This window comes from Strongylocentrotus purpuratus, unplaced genomic scaffold (genome assembly GCF_000002235.5).
Source record: "Strongylocentrotus purpuratus isolate Spur 01 unplaced genomic scaffold, Spur_5.0 spur5_scaffold_12, whole genome shotgun sequence".
Taxonomy (NCBI): Eukaryota; Metazoa; Echinodermata; class Echinoidea; order Camarodonta; family Strongylocentrotidae; genus Strongylocentrotus; species Strongylocentrotus purpuratus.
Genome location: NW_022145597.1, coordinates 779,806 through 792,165, shown reverse-complemented (window position 1 = coordinate 792,165; position 12,360 = coordinate 779,806). Strand labels below are relative to the sequence as shown.

Sequence of the window (12,360 nt, the reverse complement as noted above, 5' to 3'; positions counted from 1 at the left end):
GCCCCATATGTATGAGGATTTCAAGAGAAAAAAAACCTCAAAGAATATTTTATTTTTTGATAGATGTATCATGTAAGTAGAGCATGACAGTTAATCAGCAAATGAATAATTGAAAAGGGGAATTGAGATTAAATTATGCACATGCAGAGATGGTTTAATTCCAAGCTTGAATCTAGTTCAGAGCAATCCATAATATTAGGTCTATGTGTACCACCAGGAATTGAAATACAATGCATCTTTCAAAAATATACAAAATATTAAAGAGACAGGGGAATTCATCAAATCATAAAAAAAATAAGTTTAGACAAAGAAGGTAATATCAGGAAATTCATGATTATGAGAATCTATTTCACAAATGCAATGCTCCCTTAAATGTTACATGTAGTTTTTCGGCTGACAGCCAGAGAAGTTTTAATTCTTTCTGAACAGAAATGAATTGTTGAATTCTGGCTCTCAACAAATCAACAGAAACAAATACTGTATGGTGAACATGTTCTTATTCATTTTAATGGAGTACGTTACAATCTACCATAGATCAAACACATGTATAGGAATAGTGAAGGTTCAAATACATAGGTATAAACAGAGGTCTGGCAAATGGAATTATCATCATTATAGTGGAATATCATTGAACTATTACAATAAATTGTTCAATTAATTGAATTACCTTGCTAAAAAATGAAATCATGGTTCATCGAATGGGAAATTTGAAGTGCCCATACGTTAATAGTGATCAAATCTAGTCAAATTTTTCTTGTTTTTATCTGATTTCTTTCAAAACTTTCACCAGTCTGCTTCTCTGATTGTTTTAATTTCTTTTAGAATAGTTTGCTATTAGGGTTGCTTTTCCCTTTAAACATTGACCACAAATTCTGCTACTCCACCGAGATGAAGAGCATAAGAGGTGAGAGTAGACCACTACTTATTCATTGATTCGTGATGTCATAAACCACTAAAGTGCTATGACTCCTAAAAATCACCCCCCCCCCCCCTCCAGGCACCACTACTATCGTGGGACAAACCACTCCTCAATGAATATTGGTGAGATCAATGAGTGAGAAGAAATCATAAAGAGACCCTAAAGAGAAGATAGAAAGAAGGAACAATGAACTTGATTTGATGGCTGAATGAGATACAATCATATAACAGGTACACAGTCACATTAACAAGGTGTAAGGAGACTGGACAAGAAAGCAGTCAAAGAGAAAAGAGAAAGTTACGAGGGAAAGCACAAATAAGAAAAGGAGAAATATGGCTGAAATGGAATAAAGAGAATCAAAAGGGATGGAGGTATAGAGACAAAAAGAGGAAAGAAAGCAGAGAGACAGAGGGAGACAAAAAGAGATACAGAGAGAGAGAGACAGACAGAGAGACAGAGAGAGACAGAGATAGAGACAGAGATAGAGACAGATAGAGAGAGAGAGACAGAAAGAGATACAGAGAGAGAGACAGAAAGACAGACAGAGAGACAGAGATAGGGGAGAGACAGACAGAGAGAGAGAGATACACAGAGACAAAGAGAGACAGAGAGAGAAACAGAGACAGAGACGGAGAGAGAGACAGAGAGAGAGACAGAGAGAGAGACAGAAAGACAGACAGAGAGACAGAGATAGGGGAGAGACGGACAGAGAGAGAGAGAGAGAGAGATACACAGAGACACAGAGACAAAGAGTGACAGAGAGAGATACAGAGAGAGATACAGAGACAGAGAGAGTAGATAGTGTGAAGATGGAGAAGGGCCATGATGACAGTTGAGATTAAGAAACAAGTACTGTGGGTGATTGAGGGAAAAGGGAAGACATAAACACAAACACAGACAGATAGATTGACGTACAGACAGACAGACAGACAGACCAACAAACATACAATCATGACTCATAGATTGACATTCGAACAGGAACATCATTATGTATAATTGCAGAAATAAAAGAGGGCGCAATTGGTAATAACTATTACGGTAATGGTAGAAATTACCATCAACATAATTATGCATCACTTCAGGAGATGGAGAGGAAGCATCTCTCTGACAAGATGACGAAACTCTTGAATACCTGCGAGGAGAAACAGACATGCAAGTGGCTGGCATGCAGGAGGGTGTTAGCACACATGCCATACAGCAAATGTCTAGCTACTTGCTTCTGAGGTTTTGGCTGCTCCATAGTGCATGTTTATAAGTTTGAACATGACAGCGATGTCTCTTTTTAATGATTGATATTAGTCACAACCTCATTTGGGTATTTCATATCAAAATAATAAGCATATGTTTTTGAAGTTATAGGCATTTTAATGCTAAAGTCCTTCTGCTTTTAATAATAACTCAATAGTTCATGTCTGTGTTTAGCAGAATGATGCAACAGTGCTTCTCCTGCCTACTGCACAAGGAACTAATATCAAACCAAGAAGTTACCAGCCATGGAGTACTAGCTAGCGAGAGCGGTAACTTCTTGATCAAACATAAAGCATCTGCTATGACCAATCCTATACTTCATCTCATTCATCATAGAACATTTGAGAATATCAAAACATCATACTTTCATCTGAGCATATGGTGTACAGAAAAACATGATTGGAATGTATTTAGGTTGACCTAATTAATGGTGCTACATTCTGCTCGTCCGGTCTACACCATGTTGATATGTCATAAATGTCGGACTCAGTTGTAAATAGCTTTGCAGGTCATCCTATAAACAAGTTTTAGATGACGATTATTAATTGTGATAAAGAAACCCTTTTTCCCTTGGCGTGATCTCACTTTTTTGTACCATATTCTATTGATGTTCTATGGCATGTCTCTCTGTCTCCCCTTTCTCTGTCTGTCTGTCTGTCTGTATGTCTATCACGTCCATCCGTCTGTCTGCCTCTCTCTCTCTCTCTCTTTCTTTCTCTCTCTCTCTCTCTCTCTCTCTCTCTCTTCCTCTCCTCTATCACTCTTTGTCTTTCCCTTCTATCGCTGTCCCTCTCTCTCTCTAGTCCTCTCCTTTTCTCGTTCAATTCTTCCTTTGTATTTTCACCTCCGCAACATCCATAGCAACAACCATAGCAACAACCATAGCAACTGCATTAACCTGTTTATAGTTGTCGAGAGAAACGGTGCTAATCATAAATTATTGCCAATGCAATATCCTTCATTGATCATAAATCACCTCTAGATTGGCGGGAAATAGTTATTTTACGAGTCAATAAGCCCATTACTACTTTTTAATTAATTAAAATAAAAAGGATTGTTGGTGTCGGCTTATAAAACATTTTTATACACGCAGTGAAGACAATGTATTATCAAAGCATGTAGTTTGCATGTATATAACCTGGTAAGAATGGTTAAGCCTTTCTTAGTAGTATTTCTAATCAGTTTAATCTTATTCTTGAGTTAAGCTTAGTGCACAACAGATAACATGAACAGGTCCTGTACAAGTCTTTCTGTCTCGCCTTTGCTTGAATAATGTGTGTTATACCAAAATCTAGTCATTTAAAATGGGTTAAGATAAAATAAAATCGTCTCGCGGTCTCAGAAGGGTTAAAGATAGATTAACTAGGGCATGACTAATCCCATTTGAGCAGCTGAATATAGGATCAGTATTAAAGAGTCTTGATATGCAGTGTAAACTGTCATGAATTTAAATGAAGGAATCTAAACTCTGCCATATTAAAGAACCACAATTACCTTCCAGAAAAGTCTCTACTAGCTAACCCACAGTATGCATTTCATGTTTAATTCAGGACTGGGAATATATATATGCTTTCTGCAGAACCCACACGCTGTTAGAATTCAAGGTGGTATAGCATCGCTTCCCTGCCCTGAATAACTGGATCACCAAAATGCCTGTCAATTATTTAGAGGGGATGTTTTCATGCTGGAATCCTTAAATACCACACAAATTTAGGATTTCAATTATCTCCATCTCTCAGAATAAATTTGGAATTCTTGCTCAAATAACTACAAACCAGTGATGGATGACACAAGAAACTGAATCAACTATCTAAGTAATTGTAATGAAGAAATAATATGATAGAAAGTGAAAGCCTGGGGTAATTTATTTTCTTATACCCCATCACTCATTCAAGGGATCCGGAAACTTTGTCTCAGATCCTTTAAAAAAATCTTTGAATTAGCTCACGCTGAAATGATAATTATAAACCTTTAGGTCAGTCAGGAACCCCATGACTTTTACAAGCCGATCGCCTGTCTGATTATCAAGATATTTATAATTGAAAATCAAATCAAATTTTGCGTTTGCCAAAAGGTTTTCATAACACTACAGTCTATTGGGGAAAACGAGTATGGTAAAACCGGCCACTCAAAGGCTTTTACTTTTTTGAGGCACTTCTTGAACATTTTGAAGCGCAATTTTTTAAGGGCTTCAATATATCACAGACACCGATAACACATAGGGCCGTTTATCTCAGATTTTACATTGTTAAATTTTACCAAACTTCTGAGAAAGCATATAAGCTGGTTAATAAGCAACCAGAGGACCGATGGCTTTAGGTCCTCTCTGAGGGACCTGGTAATGAGGATTAATGCCTTACCAAAGGGCACTAGCGCATCGACTTGGTTTCAAACCCGGGTCACCGGATTACGAGACCACTGCTCTACCAACTGAGCTATCACGCCTCCCATTAGGTGTGCATAATAGAACATGTGCCTATGTCTGTGTACACCAGTGTATTATTAACCTGATATACGGACGAAAGGAAGCATAATTTCTTCAAGGTGTGCTACTCTTTTCATTTGTGCTCCCTAGGGTCAACTACTACTCCTTGTCTCAAATAAAATATTCAAAGAGTTCTGGATTCAAGAGGCCTCTCATGAATTAAACATGAGGTGCTTCACCTATTATTAATAACAACTCAAATGATTCATAACCTGCAGCAGAATATATGAATATTCATATGTGATTGGAAGTCTGGAATCAAGGGGATGCTCATGAATAAAACATGAGGGAGTTTGAAGACCTTTACCTATTTTGAATATTGCATCCCATGATTCATAACTGGCAGCAGGAAATATGAATATTTATATTTCTTTGGGGACCTGGATTCAGGGGGGTACTCATGAATAAACATCTCCACAATCTTCAATCCAATTTGAATCATTCATAAACAGAATAAGAAATAATATGAGCCTCACTCTCTGCATTTGACATAAAACATGCTAAAAAGAACAAAATGAAAACTTCAAGCCTAATAATTATAATTTGATGGGTGAAGCAAGAATGTTGCCATATTCCATTTTCTGCATCACTGTGGAAAATACACATACACTTGTGCTTTCATGCTTGCTCGATATACTTTCATACAGAATTTAACATGCTGAAGAGCTATATACCAAGTCAAGTGTTGCAAGTGGTATTCTTTACTTCTGGATATTTCTTATGCTTTCTCACTTTCAATGCTACAAGTGCCTCTAAATCACCAAAAGGTTAATCACAGGCTACACACACACATGGGAAAATGACAATGTCTGCCATCTATCATTCTGCATAAAACATCCCAATCCTCACATCTACCGAGTGTCAAAAGACAGAGGTGTAACAACATGAAGGTGTGAAAACATATCGGGCCATCAATGGCATGATTTATGTTGTTAACAATGTTGCAATGAGTTATGTAGACAGAGAAAAGGTCAACTGCATTAATGTCTGCTCAAAGCCAAGGTGTTGATCCTTTTTTATCCCTATCAATACATCTTCTTCTTCTTCTTCTTTCCAGTGTAAGTACAGTCCTCCGGGTAGAGTATTTTTGTACTGTTGTGTAGTGCTGTTAACGAGTGTGCCATGCTGCATTGTGTGAGCCTTAACAAAAAAGAGGTCCCAAATGGCTTTAGAGTAGGCATACCAGATGGTTTGACCCAGTGAGCTTGAACAGAGAGTCTGACATGATGGATTCCCATATGTCCTGGACAATATACAGCCTGAAACGGCATGAAACGGCATGAAACGACCCGAAACAACCCGAAACGACCTGAGACAGGGAGGTGCGACCTGAAATCTAACATCCCTTTAAAATAGAATACAAGTAATATATCAGTGGTCAGATACAATGACATTCGCATCAAAGATAACTTGACATCTACTTTAGATAGCTCACCAACAAAAATATAGACATATGGGACTGTGTAATATATCACAATCCTGCTAGAACTGAATTTCATGATTTATTTGCTTATAACTCAGCTGTAATACACTATCAATCAAATCTGTTTGGCTCATACAACTTTTTTGTACCAAGTTATTTCAATCATTATGAAAGCTCAAGATGATATCATCTCGTGATAGCTATTAGGGCCTATTTCTGTGAAAATTTTAAACACCACTCTTTGTATAATCACACTGGATTGTGTTTTTTTAAAGATCTTGAATCATTTTCAAAAGCCAAGATTCCATTACCTGACAGTGCTTTAACCTCTATCCAAACTCCAAAATGTGTGAGATGACCACTCACCTTGCTGGCAGTAAGCTCCAATGCTCAATTCATCCAGCCTATCTTTAGAATTGTTTATCTTTCCAGCATCTGTCCATATCCACACATTTTATTTGATTAGGCGAGCTAGCTACCAAACCCCTTTCAGTCCATGGTCAACTTCACGCCAGCGAGCCAGCGAGCCGTATCTCACCCCTATCGTATCATCTCAGAATGTTTGCATAGAAAATACCCCCACCCCAGATGAGCTCTCACAAATCAATACTAGATGGCTGGAGGCGAGGCTACTAAAACACATCCCATCACAATGGATGTTTACATTGTTCGGTTACCATGGTTACCACAGAATGACTATGCCTGGGAAACCTGTGAGCATACAACACAAATTAGTTCAGGAATTTTCAACAGCTTTCATTAATTTGGTGTTATACTTTGAGGTGAATGTGTTGCATATGAGTCATGTTCCACAGCTGAAGAAGGAGCCAGCACAAGGTCTTTGAATAGGAAGGAGATACATGTATGTCCATAGGGTAAGGGGTAAGGAAATATCTATATGGGGAGAATAAGCTGTTCCGTCACTTCCCTTCCACATAAAACTAGAATTTACATAGTTTGTTTCTTTTATTGTCATTGTACTCTATCACTGGGATTTATGAGACTCGTAGAGACGAGTTGCCACATTTGCATGCAAAGAACCCACTGGCCTATTTGAATAAGGGTAAGGGGAAACCCCAGTGTAGTGGTCCACCTGCACAACCCAATCAGTTAAACTGGGAGGGGAGACCTGAGGTTTACAGTGATTCAGTTCGCTTTCCCCTCCCATGCACAGCTCACACCATATGATTAAGCTTTTTAATACCCCCGTCTCTCTCCCCCCCCCCCCCCCAATATTTTACTTCATCTACAACAGGCCTTCTCAACTAATTTATTAGAAGCGCCAAAAAAAAGAAAGAATTGAGGTTGAAGTGCCAACCTGTATGTTTGGTGACTGTGTTACGAGGGAGCGTAGCGACCGAGCCTATACCGGGTGGTGTCCAGGGGGCGAAGCCCCCGGAAGCTAATGGATTTTAGGGCTTTTTTGAGTCCCAGATGTGCCATTTTTAACACCTTTTTGTTCCATAAAACATCAATCATAATTTCATATTGATTTGAAATAATTAGTACAATTCCTGGCTGAAATCTACACTGGAAGTTGTTTTATATGTAGTTATTTTGGTGCAATAAACACGGAAAATGTCAAAATGAAGTGTAAATCAAACAAACGAAATGGCTTGCTTACATTTTGGGCTCAACTTCGACTGCGACTTTTTGATTTTTCTGAGTTTTTTTATTTTAGAATATAATTTGTTAATGTTGTTCTTTCTTTAATTTTTAATTTTTGATTTTCATTAATTTTTTGGAACAGCCGCGCGCCACTCTGACTGACCGCAAGCGCCACGAGTGGCGCGCGCGCCGCCAGTTGAGAAGGCCTGATCTACAAGATCACTTACAGGGGCTCTGATTATTGCTCAAAGTGACCTACATATAATATAGCTGTAATGATATACTGGTAATGGTTTGATGATGCCATTGATACTCCCACTTCAACAATCTGGGTAAGCTCATCCCTGTACATTATTAGCTACAGTGTAACATTATATACAAGACATTTCTAACACTCCACGAGACATCTTGACCTAGGCCTAATTATTCACCTGCTAAGAGGGAAAAGGGCTTGTAAGTCCTATAATTTTACATCTAGACTTATATCATTTTGGTTCTCAAAAGCACACAATACTGAGTCTGAGAGTAGTAACTAGTAAGAGCAGGAGTATATAGTGCCACATATCATGTTATACAGATCAGCTGAAAGGCAGACGGTACTAATATACAGAATAAATGCATTTATGGCTCCATGCAAGCAATATTGTCTGCTGGGCCTAGAACCAGAAGAGTATTAACTCATGGGAAGAAAACGTTTAATACAGAGATAATGGCTTTCTGGCTCGCAACGACAACAAATATTGTCTGCAGAGAGTCATAAGGGCAGACAAATATTGATGAAAGAATACATAATTTAGGTTTTGTGTTGTATGCAGAAAACCTAAATGTTGTATTCTTTCATCAATATTTAACTTCAAACAGATTTGTTATGAAGATCATTGCAGAAAGACACATTATGATACAATTTAAGAGAAATTTTGACATCAAATTTTGCAATCAAATTTTGGGGGCTCCCAACACTTCAGAGGGGCTTTAACAAAGAGTGAAAAATGTCCTCTCTGATTTTGATGAATTGTTCTTAAAGTCATTGAAAAACTAGAACTAGTGAAAATTGTGATTCCAAGACTATTCCCAGGGGCTGTTTTTGTGAGAATATTTCAAAGGACTAAAAAAAAAGGTGACAACATTGATTTCTGATAATAATGCAATGTAGGGCTAAACTAAAGGGTACAGAGTCCAAATGAAATGACCCTGGGTTTAGCCAAGCTGCCATGTGAAGTATACCATACATAGACTACATCAACATATTGGGATAAGATAATTGCAAAGGTATGAAACAATAGAACAATAGATGTGGAGGGGGTGTGTCATGGGCGGATCAGGTGATGTAAGTGGTTCGATACAAGTAGGTTACGTTTCAAGGATTGTGTTATTATCCTGAAACAGGATAGGAATCCGGTCCATCACAAACATAAAGCATGTTCACACTATAGGTCATTTATACCAAATGCTGTATCAAGATCAATGAAACATTGCAAAGTAATGGAGGGTATACTAGAAAACATAAGGAAGAAAATGAATTCAGCAGAGGTCAGGTGACATGACAGCTGGCCAATCATCAGTGCCTGCTCCCGATAAGACCCGCCCACTTCCGATAAGACCCGCCCACTTATAGATTGTCGTGCAATACGATGTCCAGACTAGAGGGGGATGCTGTTTTTCATCAAGTTTTCAATCAAAACGCTGCTCTGAGAGGCATTTCTCTACACGTTGTACGATGTTTCTTTATACATGTTTAAAGGCCCGGTCACACAGGGAGGACGCATGGGGAACGCACGGCCAGCGCATTGGAAATTTGCAATTTTGGCCAGTGCGTTGTCGTTCGCTAGGCGTGCGTCATCATTCGTTACTCGTTCGTCGAGCGCGCTGGACCAACGCTGGACCAGCGCTATGCATGCGTCGTCATTCGCTGTGTGCGTCGGGATTTTTTGAGCATGCTCAAAAACGTGCGCCGAGCTCGACGCATGAATATACACGCCAAAGGCACGCCAGACATGCGCCGGAGCGCGCTAGACCAGCGCCAGACATGCGTGGAGCGCGCTAGACCAGCGCCAGACAAACGCGGAGCACACGCCCTGTATACGCACAGCGCGCTAGCTACACGCCGTGCATTTTGTGTCAGCTCGCTAGCTTTTCCAAAATTATGACAAAAGTTAGGCACACGTTCTTTTCCGATTTCCAATGCGCTGGCCGTGCGTCGTAGAACGCGGTGCATGCGTGGACCATTCGTCCAGCGCGCTAGCAACACGCTGTGCATTCGTGGAAGTTGTTTTCATGTGCGCTCTGTGTGCGCTCTGTGTGCGCCCTGTGTGCGCCCTGTATACGCCCTGTATGCGTCCAGCGCGCTATGCATTTGGTGTCAGCTAGCTGTATAGCTTCGACAAAAGTTGGGCGCACGACAACGCACTGGCCAAAATTGCAAATTTTCCATGCGCCGGCCGTGCGTCCCCCATGCGTCCCCTCTGTGTGACCGGGCCTTAACACTTGGACTAGAAATATTAAAGGAACAATCATATAGCTATACAATGAATGCTGGTAATCTGAACACATGTGAATTAAACATTTGGTCTCACTTACAGTTGGCAATGCACTTTTTCCATTTCTAGATCTTTCAATAACAAACACAAAATTACAAACTAGACACACCTGGCAACATTTTATAGGCACAGAAATTATTTAAATTTCAAGTTGTAGAAGACTTTTGCACTTCACAAGGAAATCATTTGCAATAACCCACAAACAGCCCGACAGTTTTTAAGGTAACAGCGAGATATTTGTTGAAATACATACCATATAGTAAAGAATCAAGAGGAGGTGCATCAAGATAAGTGTCAGAGAACCAATACTCCATTCTTTTTCTTGATTTTTTTTTTGGCAGGGGATCATCCTACTTGATAGTACACATTTTAATTAGACTGTTTAGACAGATCTGTTTTACTTGCATTATTCCACTCATTTTTAATGTTTTTATTTTGCCATCATCAGAATTAATATCCCATTCAGGAAAATTGGCCACTATGATTACTGTTTAGAACAATCTCAGATAAAGGCAAACAGACACAGGCTCTAAACATTCACTTCTTTCACATTCACAATGTTCACTTCCACACAGATCAGCCTGCGTATCTAGAGAGAGAGAGAGAGAGAAAAGGTTTAATTTATTTCCATCACCTCTAGAATTACCCTCCAAGTATTTCCAGATGAGTGGATCCTCCTCTACGAACGGAATGACTCCAATCGATCCCCCCTCTCCTCCCGACCCGACAAAAGACGGTCGATCTGGAGGAGCGAGCGAGCTAGCGCTTCCCGCTCGGAGGCGACCGGAGAGAGCATCAGGTATTTTTGGAGAAGGGATGATGCGGTGATCGCTCAAGCGTGAATGGCTCAATAATCATGTCTTAATTCATCTTGCCCTCACAACAAGTCAAAATGCTTCACAAAGATCCATTCCTTTCCATTATTACACTCAGAAGATGCATGAGGGTGTGATTTGACGGCTAAATGCATACCTGCCAACATTTGAAAATAAGAATTAGGAAATTTTAGCACAGTATGCCTTTGAATATAAGAAATCGCACTTGCAGCAGCAGTGTAACTGGCAATACGTGGTAAATCTGTACCAAAAAGCGAATACAAATTCGCTGCTCGATCATACAGCCATTCAATGCATGCAATACGTGAACTCTCAAATCACGGCACATGATAAAACAAGCTGAATTTGGCTTAAGCACAAAAACAAAAATATTTTGAAAAATCTGAATATTCCACATTTTTAGGTCCTAAAAATCCAGAAAATCAGAATAATCTGGATTATTTGTAAGGGTGTGCAGGTATGTAAATGTTTCAGATTACAATACATAAGAAATACATTTCATTGGAATGTAGCTCATTTGAATATCATTCTAATGGTCATCTGTCAAATCAAATCTTGGACATATTTTTTAAACCTAAAACTGCTGCATCTCTCAATAAATACCTACATCAATGTGTACACTATAAACTTTAGCTTCCTACCACACACAAAAAAGAATAAACATACTCAATTATTTATAAAAACAACATGAGGCCATGGAAAAGATCATTCTTTCCTTCCAGGTTTAAACAAAAACATGAATTCCAGATCCAATATTGTGGGATACAACAAGTAGCCATATAAATGCTGAAGGAATACTTGGGTTTAGAATCACTCAGAGTTAATAGACTGAAAATAGTGGGAACTAGTTTTAACTCTGGTAGCCTTCTTCTTCACTAAAGTCAAACAGATTAGTATGGTTGAAATGTCCTAATTATAATGTAACATACATTAGGGAGGCTCATTTATGATTGTTATGTTCTCTAATAAAGCATGGTACATTAGTCGTTACATCATCTGTGAGAGGCAAAAGGGCTTCACCTGGTATAATATTACCAAGAATTAATGCCCTTCTGGCTCTAAGCAAACTATATATCAAGTGGAATATATCAATGGACGCTCAATATATCATCAGGTCAGCGCCAGAAGGGTGTTAACTCTGTTAAAGTATACAAGATAACATTCTTCTGGTTCCATGTATACATATTATCCTCACGATTCTAATTGAGTGAATAGGAGACAGATGAAGATGTCAATTAATGATTTAGTATGTCTTCTGTCTAGACAAAGCGATCAAATAAAACAATTTAGACAATCAATAACTG

The 12,360-nt window shown here is 38.9% G+C and overlaps 1 protein-coding gene across 4 annotated transcripts in view; it reads right to left on the bottom strand.

Annotated features, from left to right (window-relative positions):
• LOC105446626 (peripheral plasma membrane protein CASK) overlaps positions 1-12,360 on the bottom strand; it is a 56,825-nt gene that overhangs the window by 32,490 nt on the left and 11,975 nt on the right. The window lies entirely within an intron of this gene.